This window comes from Spermophilus citellus (assembly GCF_964194105.1).
Source record: "Spermophilus citellus genome assembly, chromosome: 4".
In the NCBI taxonomy this organism is placed as follows: domain Eukaryota; kingdom Metazoa; phylum Chordata; class Mammalia; order Rodentia; family Sciuridae; genus Spermophilus; species Spermophilus citellus.
Genome location: NC_138185.1, coordinates 94725951 through 94742803, shown reverse-complemented (window position 1 = coordinate 94742803; position 16853 = coordinate 94725951).

Sequence of the window (16853 nt, the reverse complement as noted above, 5' to 3'; positions counted from 1 at the left end):
TTTGTTGCACGTCAAAGGGAATCAAGTAGCCCCATTCTTAGGTCGTTCAATGCCCTTACACTGCTTACCTGTCACTGGGGAGGCCCCATTCCCCTGTCTTAGGTTGCAGTGTAAGCGTGAAAGTTGCCCGTCTGTGGGTACTACAAGATCAGCTCATTGTTGTCAAGGCATTAAGTGGTAGCGATCCAGCCAGTCATTATTAAGTCTTTAATCAGTTCCGGTTCGACAAGGCATAGAGTCAGTGGAGAGGAATAATAAGGAAGAAAAAGGGGGCTAAAGGAGAAAGGCATGAAGCAGGGATCATTGTAGAAAAATCATCTTCGAATTGGTCGGAGACAAACTTCAGCAAGATCATCCTTGGTTTGTAGGCGTTTATAATGGACCTGTATTGGCTTAGAAGTCAGAATGTTAATTTGGTCTTTAATAAATTGTGTCAATCTCTTGACAAGGCAGGTGCCTACAGCAACTATAAGGAGGAGACTGAAAAGCGGTCCCATTACAGTGGATATCAAAGGGGTTAGCCATGGGGTGTTTTTAAACCACATCCTTGTTGTGCTTCAAACTTCTTTTGTCTTTTAGCCAATCTTTCCGTGACCTTTTCCATACTTTCACGGACTACCCCAGTGTAATCTGCATAAAAACAACACTGTTCCTTTAAAGCTATACATAATCCTCCTTCCCTTAGGAACAATAAATCTAGTCCCCTCCTATTTTGTAACACAACTTCTGAGAGGGAGGTGAGGGACTTTTCCAAGGCGCTAATTGACTTGGCCATGGCTGTTAAATCCTCATTCATAGCCATTTGTAGATTTAATAATTGACCTCCCTGGACATAGGCGGCTGTCCCGGTTTCTATTCCAGTTGCTATTCCGCCTATGCCCAATAGGAGGGCAATTGTCATTGTTATGGGTTCTCTGGGGTTCCGAGTATGTCCCTCAAGGTGTCCCAGGACATAGTCTGATCCATGATAAGATATCCTCGGCCATAATTGTATCAGCACATAGAAATCAGTAATTGTATTTAAGACTGCCATGGAAACACAGGGAGTTAACCCAGTATTGCAAGCAAAATAGGACCCTTTGGGACCCCACAAATAATCAGATTGGGATTGATTTATTGGTCGGGTGATGTTGCAGAAATGTTGGCGTGAAAGCGGCACCTTTCCCAAGCAAACCCCTTGTCCCATGACCTCCGTGATAGTTAACTTATAGCTGGGCAGAGAATAACATTTAGGATCTGCAGTGGTATTAGAGAATAAATTAGACAGTATCACTACCCCTTCATAATAGGGCGGCCTGGAGGTCAAGCATAGCCAGGAATCTTGGGTCCTGTTAGGATTGGTGGCATTGAGAGCGAAAAAAGCTCCTCGGACCAAATTAAGAAGACGATCTCCAGTTCCAGGGTGTATGGGCTCAGGGGTATAATCAAAGGTTTGATAGCCCATAGTTATTGTTTGACCGCTGGGGGAAGGTTTTAATGTCGGGGGTATGGGCTGCTTGGGTCCAGATGGGGCCTTTTGGTCTCTGAGCACCTGATTAGGTCCTATTAGACTTCCAGTAGGCTGTTCTATGGTCGATTTGAGCCGAAAAAGCAGGCCAGGATTGTACTGTCCGGGGGTGTAAATATGCAGCCCCCAGAGATATCCTTGAGTCCAATCTGGTTGCTGTTTTCCATTGGAAGTAAACTGAATAGTAATATTTGATCCTCCCTCTATTGTTTGCCAGAAGTGGGCATAGTCATTCCTGGGTGAATTCTTAAGCCAATGCCCATTACTAGAGGTTTCACATCCCCACGAGGCACAATAATAGGCCTCAGGTCCTCCACACTTCCAAGTACGTTGTCGTCCCGGGCATAAATACCATGATCGGAACCGACAAGGGGGGTAGGAATCCTCCTTGGTTTTTCCTGTATCTGGCCAAGAATCTTGGACGAGGTGGCATAGGTCAAAAGTAATATTCAGCCACCATCTTGGTGAGGGATAATGTCCGGTACCTTGGGCCAAAACTGCAATTTTTCCCGTTTCCACATTTTGTATAGTCCATTTTAGATTCCTAAGAATATGGGGACTTGTTTGAAGATTTGTGCCTACTGGGAGTAGTCCACCTGCATTACCTGCATCTCTTGTAAGGCTGTTTCTATTAACCTGAGTGCCTTCAAGGCTTCTGGAGTAGGTTTTCACAGGGAGGTAGGTGAGGGGTCTCCTCTCAAAAGGTCATACAGGGGTTTAAGTTAGTAGTTCAATATACTTAATATTTAATCAACAATGTGAATTTATTTACCAAAATTAATCTTTATCTTAAACAGTAAGAATTATTAGGCAATAAGGATCTTTCTTTAAAGAAGTAAACGTACATTTTAATAGGTGTTTATCATATCAAAATATGGACAAAATTTTTGCTCACATTAGTATAGTTAAATTAGGAAAATATACCCTTAAATTAATTATAGTCAGTTTAGTATATATAAATCTCTTTTTTAATTGTTCTAACTTTTTACATCATCTGTTTAGATACCAATATAAAAATCTTTCTCTCCTTTTTTTTTTTTTTTAGGAAAATGAATATAAAGACCTTGTTTTACCCAAAGATGATTTCTTTCTTCTTTTTGGGATCCATGTGTGCTTTTTCTTTGTTGAAGCATCTTTTTCTTAAAAAAAATATACTTTGGAACAATTTCTGAAAACCTTAGAATCTATAAACAAATTATTATACTTTGATAAGAAATATCAATGAAAATATAGTTAAAACCCTTAGATATTTTGTAGAAATAATTATAATAATTTATCATCTTATAAGTTTAAACAGTAACCTTGAGAATTAGAAACTACTTGATTGTATTTTCACTTAAAAGCAAATTTATAGTAAACACATTTATCTCAAATATCTGTAACAGAAAAGGCAGAGTATCTGATAAATGTAGATATAAAACATAAATTATGGGTTTCCTGTTGAAGAAAAACAATTAGGTAAATATATATTAACTAATCAATTAGGCATGTGCTAATTAATTTATAGATTAACAAATATAGGTTATCTAAATATATAAAAAATATATATATATATTAAGAATAAGAGCATAACTTATAATTGTATTAACTTTATGTAACCACGTGGCCTTAAAATATTTGGATCCATTTTAATTTATTTTTAATTAGGAGTGCACTCTTTTATGTGACGTCACTTGATGTAACTGAAATAAGATCCTTGAGTATACATTTTTATTTTTATAGTTAGCAATGAGAATAAGGATTTTTTGGTCATCACAGGAACTTTGCCGGCTTGTTCCTGTGACGAGCAAATGCATCCTCATAACCTCCAAAATTAAAAGTAAAATATAAAGAAGCATATTTGATATCTCTCATCAATGGAACATTATTTAGTAACACAACTATAAAGAAAAAGGTTATTTAACTTAGAACTAGCTTAAATTTAGGACTGTAACATAGAAACTTGTAGAATTAAATTTTGTCTGAAAAAGATATCTTTCGTTAGCATTTACAGGTAGGCATTTTTTAAAAATACAGGCTCTGAGCAGCTCCGGTAGAAATCTGAAACACAGCAGTACAGGTTAGTGGCTGGAAGGCGGGACTAGAAGTCCTGTCTGAGTGACTGTGGAAGAACCAATCAGTAGCCCCCAAAAGTGTGGAAGGTGGGACCAGGAAGCCGCTCTTCCAGCCAGGCAGTCCATGGTTACCATGGTGATGCAAACAACATGGAGTCTGCTGCCCATTTTTGGGGCAAAAGTTCCCCAAGTTTTCCTAACCGATTGTATTTTGTTTGATTTTGTCTGCATTTTTCCCCGCCTGGCCAAGATCTTACTGCGGTAGCAGCTTGTTTTGTCTCTGGACCGCCCCGTACTCTCTGGCTTCCGGGGCCCGGGGTGGGCCCCTGTTCCTGTTTCCCGGCTGCAGTGGGCGTCCCTGAGCATCAAACTTGGAACTACACTCGCTGCTCCAATGATTCCCCTTGCCACATCGGGGACAGGGGCCAGGCGTGCCTTCCCGACCCCGTCTATCCCCCTCGGGACAATTTCATTTAATATGTCCCTCTTTCCCACATTGGAAGCAGCCTTTGGGTCGGGCTCCTTTACCATTAAACCCTGACAATCCGGTTTTGAGGGCAGCGGCCAAAATCTGTCCGGTAATATGAGCTCCATCAATATCCTTACAAGCTCGAATCATGTCATCAACACTCTTTGCTCTGGTAGATTTAATGGCATTTTGGCAATAGGAATTTGCATTTTCAAGAGCCAATTGCTTAATGACTGGCATGGCTTGTTCCAAGTTAGGGAATATTTTTCCTGCTATCTGCATCAATCGGGCTATGAAGTCAGAATAAGGCTCAGAGGGTCCTTGAGCAATTTTTGAAATTTTTGTTTCAGCATTTGAAATAGGTAGAGCCTTCCAAGCCTGAATGGCTGCTGTAGCTATCTGAGCATAGACCCCAGGATCATAATTGATTTGTTGATTTATGATAGCATATTGTCCCGAGCCTGTTAACATTTCAAGGTTACGCTGTGGGAAGCCGGCGTCCTGATTGACTCCGGCTAGCTCGCGACACCTCTCTTGATTTTCACTTTTCCACAACAAAAAATCCCCTCCGGACAACACAGCCCTACAAAGCTGTTGCCAGTCACTAGGTGTCAGCTGATTGGTAGAGAAAGACTCGAGGAGAGTCAATGTAAAGGGGGCATGGAGTCTGTAATTAGTAACTGCCTCCTTTAGTTGTTTAATATCTTTAAAGGCTAAAGAAACAAACACTCTGGCCAGCTGTCCATAGGCATCCAGGTTTTCAATTACTGGAAAAGTGTGGGACGTCTTAGACTGCCACTGAACACCCCCGCCCCCCACCTTCTGGGGTTGTCCTCATCCCAATTGGGGTTGTAAGGAGGGAGCGCAACAGGGATTGGGGCCATAGGTGCTTTAAATCTTGGCTTCTTCATTTGACCCTCCAGTTCCTCTATCTCCCTTTCCAGTTCCTCCTCCTGCCAGCTGTTACCATGGAGCCCAGTTAGTAACTCCCTTATCTTAGAAATGTACTTAGCACTGTGAAGCCCAGCTCAAGGCCAGAGGCCTTGTTTACATATTTTTGTGAAAAACTAGTAAGGGAGTGTCTAGCGCCTGGAGTGCTCATCTTTTCAGACAGTAGCCAAATAAAACAGGGTAACATGAAAATAGGAAATTTATCTACATTGAACCTTTTTGTAGAGATTCTTTTGCTGAAAATCCTAAAATAAGCCATGGTGAATATTTTGGAGAAGGTCAGTTAAGACTTTTCTGTGGGCCTACTAGGGAGGGGGAAGATGAGAAGGCAGGGTTGAGAGCAGCTAGGGTGGATCTAAGAATGAAGAAGGATATATGCAAGAATAATGGGAAAGGGGTAAGGACTCTGCCATTTGCTCTTCCTGGACCTGGTCAAGGACTTGTTCACATTCTGCAAGCTGTTCCTTATACTTTATTTTATCTATTAACAAAGCATCTTTAACCAGTCTCCATAAAGAGAAAGTGGCGATTGGGATACTTTCCGGACCTTGATACCTCAGCAATCTTTGTAAATCACATCTGACCTGATCCCAATCATTATTATTAAGAAATCCCCCTGTCAGAAACCAAGGACATGCCTGGGCAATAACTTCAACGAATTCTGTTGCAGTTTTTGTTTTTATTCCTGTTCCTTGTGTGTTCAACAGCTCTCTGAGTTCGTTGGCCAAACGAACGTTAGCTGCTGAGTTACCCATGGTGCGCACCCCTTTTCCCCTTCTCTTATGGAAGGTCTCTTTTCCCCTTCTCTTATGGAAGGTCTCCAATTCTCCCCCTTCTCTTATGGAAGGTGAGTCCCGTCCGCTTACCTCCGCTTTCCGGTCTCGGTGGCGACCTCCACTTGCCGCATCTGGCAAAATGGATCGAGTCCGGCGGGAGACGTCGGGATTAAAAGAGTTCACAGGACACCAAGGTTCTTCATCCAGGGGGAGACTGACTTTATTATCTCAGCTCATCCTTATATATTTCTTGCAGATAGAATGGAAAGTTACTGGTAGGCGAGAGCAAGGATGGAGGGGGACAAGTGGTTCTTGTCGACTCATACTAAGCCTTCAACCAGGAACCTTATCAGACCCAAGCAGGTCAGAACGTTCCCACATGACTGTTATAGGCTGAATATGAAAACAGAAACCACAAATCTTTCAAGGCCAAGGGAGCTGGCCTCTTTGGCGTGCACACAAAAAACCAGGGCCGGTACCAAGCACCGGGGGCCAGGGGGAATCCGAGCCAGCAGTTACTGCTTGGCAACGTCTTTCCATTAAAGTGATTTGCGCCAGTCTCTGCTTAGGCTACATATATAGGAAACAAACCATAGAGCTGGAACTTGGAACTACTTTATTGTGTCAAGTTTCAAAGAGTTAGCACAAACTGTGTTTGATTTAGAGTTCCAACTACATGTATCCATATAAAAGAAAACAGAGTTTAACCTAAAAAATAAAACTGTTACTGCAAACAACTGTTTAAACGAGAAGAATGAAATTTGGTGAGCCAAGTGGATTGGGGTACTGATCATTACCTGAAAGTGTCCTCAAGATTGAGTGAAAAAATATGTGCTGCAATGTCAGGAAAAGTAGTTTTTTGGAAGCCAGGCAACCCCTTTCCATGAAAGTGATTTGTGCCAGTCTCTGCGTAGGACTACATCAATATGAAACAAACTACAGCGATAGAACGTGGAACTACTTTACGGTGTCAAGTTTCAAAGAGCTACCACAAAACGAGTTTGATTTAGAGTTCCAAATACATGTATCCATATGGGAGAAAACAGAGTGAAACCTAAAAATTTAAACTGTTACTGCCCGTGAATGGTTTAACCTAGAAGAACGAAATTTGTGAGCCAAGTGGGATTGGGGTACTGATCATTAACTGCAAGTGTCATCAAGATTGGGTCAAAAAAGTTTTGCTGAGATTTCAGGAAACTCGTAGTTCTTTGGAAGCTTGGCAACCCCTTCCATGAATGTGATTTTGTCCAGTCTCTGATTAGGGCTACATCAATAGGACACAGACCATAGATATAGAACATGGAACTACTTTATTGTGTCAAGTTTCAAAGAGCTACCACCAACCGTGTTTGATTTAGAGTTCCAACTACATGTATCCATATAGGAGAAAACAGAGTGAAACCTAAAAATTAAAACTGTTACTGCAAATGAACGGTTAAACCTAGAGGAACGAAATTTGTTGAGCCATGTGGGATTGGGGTACTGATCATTACCTGAAAGTGTCATCAATATTGGGGGAAAAAATGTGTGCTGAGATTTCAGGAAACTCGTAGTTTTTTGGAAGCTTGGCAACCCCTTTCCCTGAAAGTGATGTGGGCCAGTCTCTGACTAGGGCTACATCAATAGGAAACAAATCATAGAAGTAGAACTTGGAACTACATTATTGTGTCAAGTTTCAAAGAGCTAGCACAAACTGTGTTTCATTTAGTGTTTGAACTACATGTATCCATATAGGAGAAAACAGAGTGAAACCTAAAAAATAAAACTGTTACTGCAAGGAAAAAATTAAACTAGAAGAACAAAATTTGGTGAGCCAAGTGGGATTGGGGTACTGATCATTACCTGAAAGTGTCATCAAGATTGAGTGAAAAAATATGTGCTGCAATGTCAGAAAATATAGTTTTTTGGAAGCTTGGCAAACCCTTTCCATTAAAGTTATTTTCTCCAGTCTCTGCTTAGGGCTACATCAATAGGAAACAACCATTGAGATAGAATTTGGAACTACTTTACTGTGTCAAGATTCAAAGAGCTAGAACAAACCGAGTTTGATTTAGAGTTCCAAGTACATCTATCCATATGGGAGTGAAACCTAAAAATTAAAACTGTTACTGCAAACGAACAGTTTATTCTAGAGGAACGAAATTTGGTGAGCCAAGTGGGATTGGACTGTTGATCATTACCTGAAAGTGTCATCAAGATTGGGTGAAAAAATAAGTGCTGAGATTTCAGGAAACGCGTAGTTTTCTGGAAGCTTGGCAACCCCTTTCGATGAAAGTGATTTGCGCCAGTCTCTGCTTTGGGCTACATCAATAGGAAACAAACCATAGAGATAGAACTTGGAACTACTTTATTGTGTCAAGTTTCAAAGAGCTAGCACAAACCGTGTTTGATTTAGAGTTCTAACTACATGAATCCATATAGGATAAAACAGAGTGAAACATAAAAATTAAAACTGTTACTGCAAACGAACGGTTTAACCTAGAAGAACAAAATTTGGTGAGCCAAGTGGGATTGGGGTACTGATCATTACCTGAAAGTGTCATCAAGTTTGAGTGAAAAAATGTGTGTTGCAATGTCACGAAATGTAGTTTTTTGGAACCTTGGCAACCCCTTTCGATCAACGTGATTTGCGCCAGTCTCTGCTTAGGGATACATCAATAGAAAACAAACCATAGAGATAGAATTGGGAACTACTTTACTGTGTCAAGTTTCAAAGAGCTAGCACAAACCGTGATTGATTTAGAGTTCCAATTACATGTATCCATATAGGAGAAAACAGAGTGAAACCTAAAATTAAAACTGTTTCTGCAATCAAACGGTTTAACCTAGAAGAATGAAATTTGGGGAGCCAAGTGGGATTGGGGTACTGATCATTACCTGAAAGTGTCATCAAGATTGGGTGAAGAAATCTGTGCTGTCATTTCAAGAAACTCGTAGTTTTTTGGAAGCTTGGCAACCCCTTTACATGAAAGTGATTTGCGCCAGTCTCTGCTTATGGCTACATCAATAGGAAACAAACCATACAGATAGCACATGGAACTACTTTATTGTGTCAAGTTTCAAAGAGCTAGCACAAACCGTGTTTGTTTTAGAGTTCCAACTACATGTGTCCATATAGGAGAAAACAGAGTGAAACCTAAAAATTTAAACTGTTACTGCAAACGAACGGCTTAACCTAGAAGAATGAAATTTGTTGAGCCAATTGAAAATGGGGTACTGATCCTTACCTGAAAGTTTCATCAAGATTGGGTGTAAAAATGTTGGCTGAGATTTCAGGAAACTCGTGGTTTTTTGGAAGCTTGGCAACACCTTTCTATGAATGTGATTTGAGCCAGTCTCTGCTTATGGCTACCTCAATAGGAAACAAACCACAGCGATAGAACTTGGAACTCCTTTATTGGGTCAAGTTTCAAAGAGCTAGCTCAAACCGTGTTTGATTTAGAGTTCCAACTACATGTATCCATATAGGATAAAACAGAGTGAAACCTAAAAATTAAAACTGTTACTGCAAATGAACGGTTTAACCTAGAAGAACGAAATTTGGGGAGTCAAGTGGGATTGGTGTACTGATCATTACCTGAAAGTGTCATCAAGATTGGGTGAAAAAATGTGTGCTGAGATTTCAGGAAACTCGTAGTTTTTTGGAAGCTTGGCAACCCCTTTCCATGAAAGTGATTTGCGCCAGGCTCTGCTTAGGGCTACATCAATAGGAAACAAACCATAGAGATAGAACTTGGAAGTACTTTATTTTGTCAAGTTTTAAAGAGCTACCACAAACCGTGTTTAATTTAGAGTTCCAACTACAGGTATCCATATAGGAGAAAACAGAGTGAAACCTAAAAATTAAAACTGTTACTGCAAATGAATGGTTTAACCTAAAAGAACGAAATTTAGGGAGCCAAGTGGGATTGGGGTACTGATCATTACCTGAAAGTGTCATCAAAATTGGGTGAAAAAATGTGTGCTGAGATTTCAGGAAACTCCTAGTTTTGTGGAAGCTTGGGAATCCCTTTCCATGAAAGTGATTTGCGCCAGTCTCTGCTTAGGGCTACATCAATAGGAAACTAACCATAGAGATAGAACTTGGAATTATTTTCTTGTGTCAAGTTTGAAAGAGCTAGCACAAACCGTGTTTGATTTAAATTTCCAAATACATGTATCCATATAGTAGAAAACAGAGTGAAACCTAAAATTAAAACAGTTTCTTCAATCGAACAGTTTAACCTAGAAGAACGAAATTTGGGGAGCCAAGTGGGATTGGGGTACTGATAATTACCTGAAAGTGTCATCAAGATTGAGTGAAAAAATGTGTGCTGCAATGTCAGGAAATGTAGTTTTTTGGAAGCTTGGCAACCCCTTTCCATCATTGTGATTTGCGCCAGTCTCTGCTTAGGGATACATCAATAGGTAACAAACCATAGAGACTGAATTGGGAACTACTTTACTGTGTCAAGTTTCAAAGAGCTAGCATAACCGTGTTTGATTTAGAGTTCCAACTACATGTATCCATATAGGAGAAAACAGAGTGAAACCTAAAATTAAAACAGTTTCTTCAATCGAACAGTTTAACCTAGAAGAACGAAATTTGGGGAGCCAAGTGGGATTGGGGTACTGATCATTACCTGAAAGTGTCATCAAGATTGGGTGAAGAAATGTGTGCTGTCATTACAAAAAACTCGTATTTTCTGGAAGCTTGGCAACCCCTTTCCATGAAAGTGATTTGCGCCAGGCTCTGCTTAGGGCTACATCAATAGGAAACAAACCATAGAGATAGAACTTGGAACTACTTTATTGAGTCAAGTGTCAAAGAGCTATCACAAACCATGTTTCATTTAGAGTTCAAACTACATGTATCTATAAAGGAGAAAACAGAGAGAAACCTAAAAATTTATACTGTTATTGCAAACGAACAGTTTAACCTAGAAGAACCAAATTTGGTGAGCCAAGTGAGATTGGGGTACTGATCTTTACCTGAAAGTGTCATCAAGATTGGGTGAAAAAATGTGTGCTGGGATTTCAGGAAACTCGTAGTTTTTCGAAGCTTGGCAACCTTGTTCCATGAAAGTGATTTTTGCCAGTATCTGCTTAGGGCTACATCAATAGGAAACAAACCATAGGGAGAAAACGTGGAACTACTTTATTGGGTCAAGTTTCAAAGAGCTAGCACAAACCGTGTTTGGTTTAGAGTTCCAACTGCATGTATTTATATAGGAGAAAAAAGAGTGCAACCTAAAAATTTAAACTGATACTGCAAACGAACGGTTTAACCTAGAAGAATAAATTTTGTGAGCCAAGTCAGATTGGGCTACTGATCATTACCTGAAAGTGTCATCAAGATTGGGTGAAAAAATGTGTGCTGAGATTTCAGGAACCTCGTAGTTTTTTCGAAGCTTGGCAACCCTTTTCTTTGAGAGTGATTTGTGCCAGTCTCTGCTTAGGGCTACATCAATAGGAAACAAACCATAGAGATAGCACTTGGAACTACTTTATTGTGTCAAGTCAAGGAGGTAGCACAAACCGTGTTTTATTTAGAGTTCCAACTACATGTACGCATATAGAATAAAACAGAGTGAAACCTAAAAATTTAAACTGTTACTGCAAACGAACGGTTTAACCTAGAAGAACGAAATTTGGTGAGCCAAGTGGGATTGGGGTACTGATCAAAACCTGAAAGTGTCATCAAGATTGGGTGCAAAAATGTGTGCTGAGATTTCAGGAAACTCGTGGTTGTTTGCAAGCTTGGCAACCCCTTTCCATGAAAGTATTTGCGCAAGTCTCTGCTTAGGGCTACATCAATAGGAAACAAACCATAGAGATAGAACTTGGAACTACTTTATTGTGTCAAGTTTCAAAGAGCTAGGACAAACCATGTTTGATATAGAGTTCCAAATACATGTATCCATATAGGAGAAAACAGAGTGAAACCTAAAAATTAAAACTGTTATTGCAAATGAACGGTTTAACCTGGAAGAACTAAATTTGGTGAGTCAAGTGGGATTGGGGTACTGATCATTACCTGAAAGTTTCATCAAGATTGGGTGAAAAAATGTGTTCTGAGATTTCAGGAAACTCGTAGTTTTTTGGAAGCTTGGCAATGCCTTTCCATGAAAGTGATTTGCACCATTACTGCTTAGGGCTACATCAGTAGGAAACAAATCATAGAGATAGAACTTGGAACTACTTTATTGTGTCAAGTTTCAAAGATCTAGCACAAACCGTGTTTGATTTAGTGTTCCAACTACATGCATCCATATAGGAGAAAACAGAGTGAAACCTAAAAATTAAAACTGTTACTGCAAACGAACGGTTTAACCTAGAAGAACGAAATTTGGTGAGCAAATTGGGATTGGCGTACTGATCATTACCTGAAAGTGTCATCAAGATAGGGTGAAAAAATGTGTGCTGAGATTTCAGGAAACTCGTAGTTTTTTGGAAGCATGGCAACCCCTTTCCAGGAAAGTGATTTGCGCCAGTCTCTGCTTAGGGCTATGTCAATAGGAAACAAACCATAGAGGTAGCACTTGGAACTACTTTATTGTGTCAAGTTTCAAAGACCTAGCACCAACCATGTTTGAATCAGAGTTCCAACTATATGTATCCATATAGGAGAAAACAGAGTGAAACCTAAAAATTAAAACTGTTACTGCAAATGAATGGTTTAAACTAGAAGAATGAAATTTTGTGAGCCAAGTGGGATTGGAGTACTGATCATTACCTGAACGTGTCATCAAGGTTGTGTGAAAAAATGTTTGCTGAGATTTCAGGAAACTCGTAGTTTTTTGCAAGCTTGGACAATCCCTTTCCATGAAAGTGATTTGCGCCAGTCTCTGCTTAGGGCTACATCAATAGGAAACAAACCATAGTGATAGAACTTGGAACTAATTTATTGTGTCAATTTTCAAAGAGCTAGCACAAACCATGTTTGATTTAGAGTTCCAACTACATGTATCCATGTAGGAGAAACAGAGTGAAACCTAAAAATTAAAACTGTTACAGCAAACGAACGGTTTAACCTGGAAGAATGAAATGTGGTGAGCCAAGTGGGATTGGGTACTGATCATTACCCGAAAGTGTCGTCAGGATTGGGAGAAAAAATATGTGCTGAGATTTCAGGAAACTCGTAGTTTTTTGGAAGCTTGACAACCCATTTCCATGAAAGTGATTTGCGCCAGTATCTGCTTAGAGCTACATCCATAGGAAACAAACCATAGTGATAGAACTTGGAACTACTTAATTCTTTCAAGTTTCAAAGAGCTAGCACAAACCGTGTTTGATTTAGAGTTCCAACTACATGTATCCATATAAAAGAAAACAGAGTGAAACCTAAAAATTAAAACTGTTACTGCAAACGAACGGTTCAACCTAGAAGAACAAAATTTGGTGAGCCAAGTGGGATTGGGCTACTGATCATTACCTGAAAGTGTCATCAAGATTGGGTGAAGAAATGTGTGCTGAGATTTCAGGAAACTCGTAGTTTTTTGGAAGCTTGGACAACCCCTTTCCATGAAAGTGATTTGCGCCAGTCTCTGCTTAGGGCTACATCAATAGGAAACAAATCATAGAGATAGAACTTGGAACTAATTTATTGTGTCTAGTTTCAAAGAGCTAGCACAAACCGTGATTGATTTAGAGTTCCAACTAGAAGTATCCATATAGGAGAAAACAGAGTGAAACCGAAAAATTAAAACTGTTACTACAAACGAACTGTTTAAGCTAGAAGAATGAAATTTGGTGAGCCAAGTGGGATTGGGGTACTGATCATTACCTGAAAGTGTCATCAAGATTGGGTGAAAAAATGCGTGCTGAGATTTCAGGAAACTCGTAGTTTTTTGGAAGCTTGGCAACCCCTTTCCATGAAAGTGATTTGCGCCAGTCTCTGCTTAGGGCTACATCAATAGGAAACACACCATAGAGATAGATCTTGGAAATACTTTATTGTGTAAAGTTTCAAAGAGCTAGCACAAACCGTGTTTGATTTAGAGTTCCAACTACATGTATCCATATAGGAGAAAACAGAGTGAAACCTAAAATTTAAAACTTTCACTGCAAACGAACGGTTTAACATAGAACAATGAAATTTGGTGAGCCAAGTGGGATTGCGGTACTGATCATTACCTGAAATTGTCATCAAGATTGGGACAAAAACTGCGTGCTGAGATTTCAGGAAACTCTTAGTTTTTTGGAAGCTTGGCAACCCCTTTCCATGAAAGAGATTTGCGCCAGTCTCTGCTTAGGGCTACATAAATAGGAAATAAACCATAGAGATAGAACTTGGAAATACATTATTGTGTAAAGTTTCAAAGAGCTAGCACAAACCGTGTTTGATTTAGCGTTCCAACTAGAAGTATCCATATAGGAGAAAACAGAGTGAAACCTAAAAATTAAAACTGTTAGTACAAACGAACTGTTTAAGCTAGAAGAATAAAATTTGGTGAGCCAAGTGGGATTGGGGTACTGATATTTACCTGAAAGTGTCATCAAGATTGGGTGAAAAAATGTGTGCTGAGATTTCAGGAAACTCGTAGTTTTTTGGAAGATTGGCAACCACTTTCCATGAAAGTGATTTGCGCCAGTCTCTGCTTAGGGCTACATCAATTGGAAAGAAGCATTAGAGATAGAACGTGGAACTACTTTATTGTGTCAAGTTTCAAAGAGCTAGGACAAACCGTGTTTGATTTAGAGTTCCAACTACATGTATCCATATAGGAGAAAACAGAGTGAAATCTAAAAATCAAAACTGTTACTGCCAACGAATGGTTTAACCTAGAAGAACGAAATTTGTTGAGCCAAGTGGGATTGGGGTACTGATCATTACCTGAAAGTGTCATCAAGATTGGGTGAAAAAATGTGTGCTCTAATTTCAGGAAGCTCATAGTTTTTTGGAAGCTTGGCCACCCCTTTCCATGAAAGTGATTTGCGCCAGTCTCTACTTAGGGCTACATCCATAGGAAACAAACCATAGAGATAGATCTTGGAACTACTTTATTGTGTCAAGTTTCAAAGAGCTAGCACAAACCGTGTTTGATTTAGAGTTCCAACTACTTTTATCCATATTGGAGAAAACGAAGTGAAACCTAAAAAATAATACTGTTACCGCAAACGAATGTTTTAATCTATCAGAACGAAATTTGGTGAGCTAAGTGGGATTGGGGTCCTGATCATTACCTGAACGTGTCATCAAGGTTGTGTGAAAAAATGTTTGCTGAGATTTCAGGAAACTCGTAGTTTTTTGCAAGCTTGGACAATCCCTTTCCATGAAAGTGATTTGCGCCAGTCTCTGCTTAGGGCTACATCAATAGGAAACAAACCATAGTGATAGAACTTGGAACTAATTTATTGTGTCAATTTACAAAGAGCTAGCACAAACCGTGTTTGATTTAGCGTTCCAACTACATGTATCCGTGTAGGAGAAACAGAGTGAAACCTAAAAATTAAAACTGTTACAGCAAACGAACGGTTTAACCTGGAAGAATGTAATGTGGTGAGCCAAGTGGGATTGGGTACTGATCATTACCCGAAAGTGTCATCAGGATTGGGTGAAAAAATGTGTGCTGAGATTTCAGGAAACTCGTAGTTTTTTGGAAGCTTGGCAACCCATTTCCATGAAAGTGATTTGCGCCAGTCTCTCCTTAGGGCTACGTCAATTGGAAACAAACCATAGAGATAGCACTTGGAACTACTTTATTATGTCAAGTTTCAAAGAGCTAGCACAAACCGTGTTTGATTTAGAGTTCCAACTACATGTATCCATATAGGAAAAAACAGAGTGAAACCTAAAAATTAAAACTGTTACTGCCAACGTACGGTTTAACCTAGAGTGACGAAATTTGGTGAGCCAAGTGGGATTGGGGTACTTATCATTTCCTGAAAGTGTCATCAAGATTAGGTGGAAAAATGTGTGCTGAGATTTCAGGAAACTCATAGTTTTTTGGAAGCTTGGCAACCCCTATCCATGAAAGGGATTTGTGCCAGTCTCTGCTTAGGGCTACATAAATAGGAAATAAACCATAGAAATAGAACTTGGAAATACTTTATTTGTAAAGTTTCAAAGAGCTAGCACAAATCGTGTTTGATTTAGAGTTCCAACTACATGTATCCATATTGGAGAAAACAGAGTGAAACCTAAACTTTAAAACTTTTACTGCAAACGAACGGTTTAACATAGAACAACGAAATTTGGTGAGCCAAGTGGGATTGTGGTACTGATCATTACCTAAAATTGTCATCAAGATTGGGAGAAAAAATGCGTGCTGAGATTTCAGGAAACTCTTAGTTTTTTGGAAGCTTGGCAACCCCTTATCAGGAAAGTGATTTGCGCCAGTCTTTGCTTATGGCTACATCAATAGGAAAAATCCATAGAGATAGAACTTGGAACTACTTTATTGTGTCAAGTTTCAAAGAGCTAGCACAAACGGTGTTTGATTTAGAGTTCCAAAAACATGTATCCATATAGGAGAAAACAGAGTGAAACAGAAAAATTAAAACTGTTACTGCCAACGAACGGTTTAACCTAGAAGAACAAAATTTGGTGACACAAGTGGGATTGGGGTACTGATCATTACCTGAAAGTGTCATCAAGATAGGGTGAAAAAATGTGTGCTGAAATTTCAGGACACTCGTAGTTTTTGGGAAGCTTGGCAACCCCTTTCCATGAAAGTGATTTGCGCCAGTCTCTGCTTAGTGCTACATCAATAGGAAACAAACCATAGACATAGTACTTGGAACTACTTTATTGTATCAAGTTTCAAAGAGCTAGCACAAACCCTGTTTGATTTAGAGTTCCAACTACATGTATCCATATAGCAGAAAACAGAGTGAAACCTTACAATTTAAACTGTTACTGCCAACGAATGGTTTAAACTAGAAGAATGAAGTTTGGTGAGCCAAGTGGGATTGGGGTACTGATCATTACCTGAAAGTGTCATTAAGATTGGGTGAAAAAATGTGTGCTGAGATTTCAGGAAACTCATAGTTTTTTGGAAGCTTAGCAACCCCTTTCCTTGAAAGTGATTTGCGCCAATCTCTCTTAGGGTTACATCAATAGGAAACAAACCATAGAGAGAGAACTTGGAACTACTTCATTGTGTCAAGTTTCA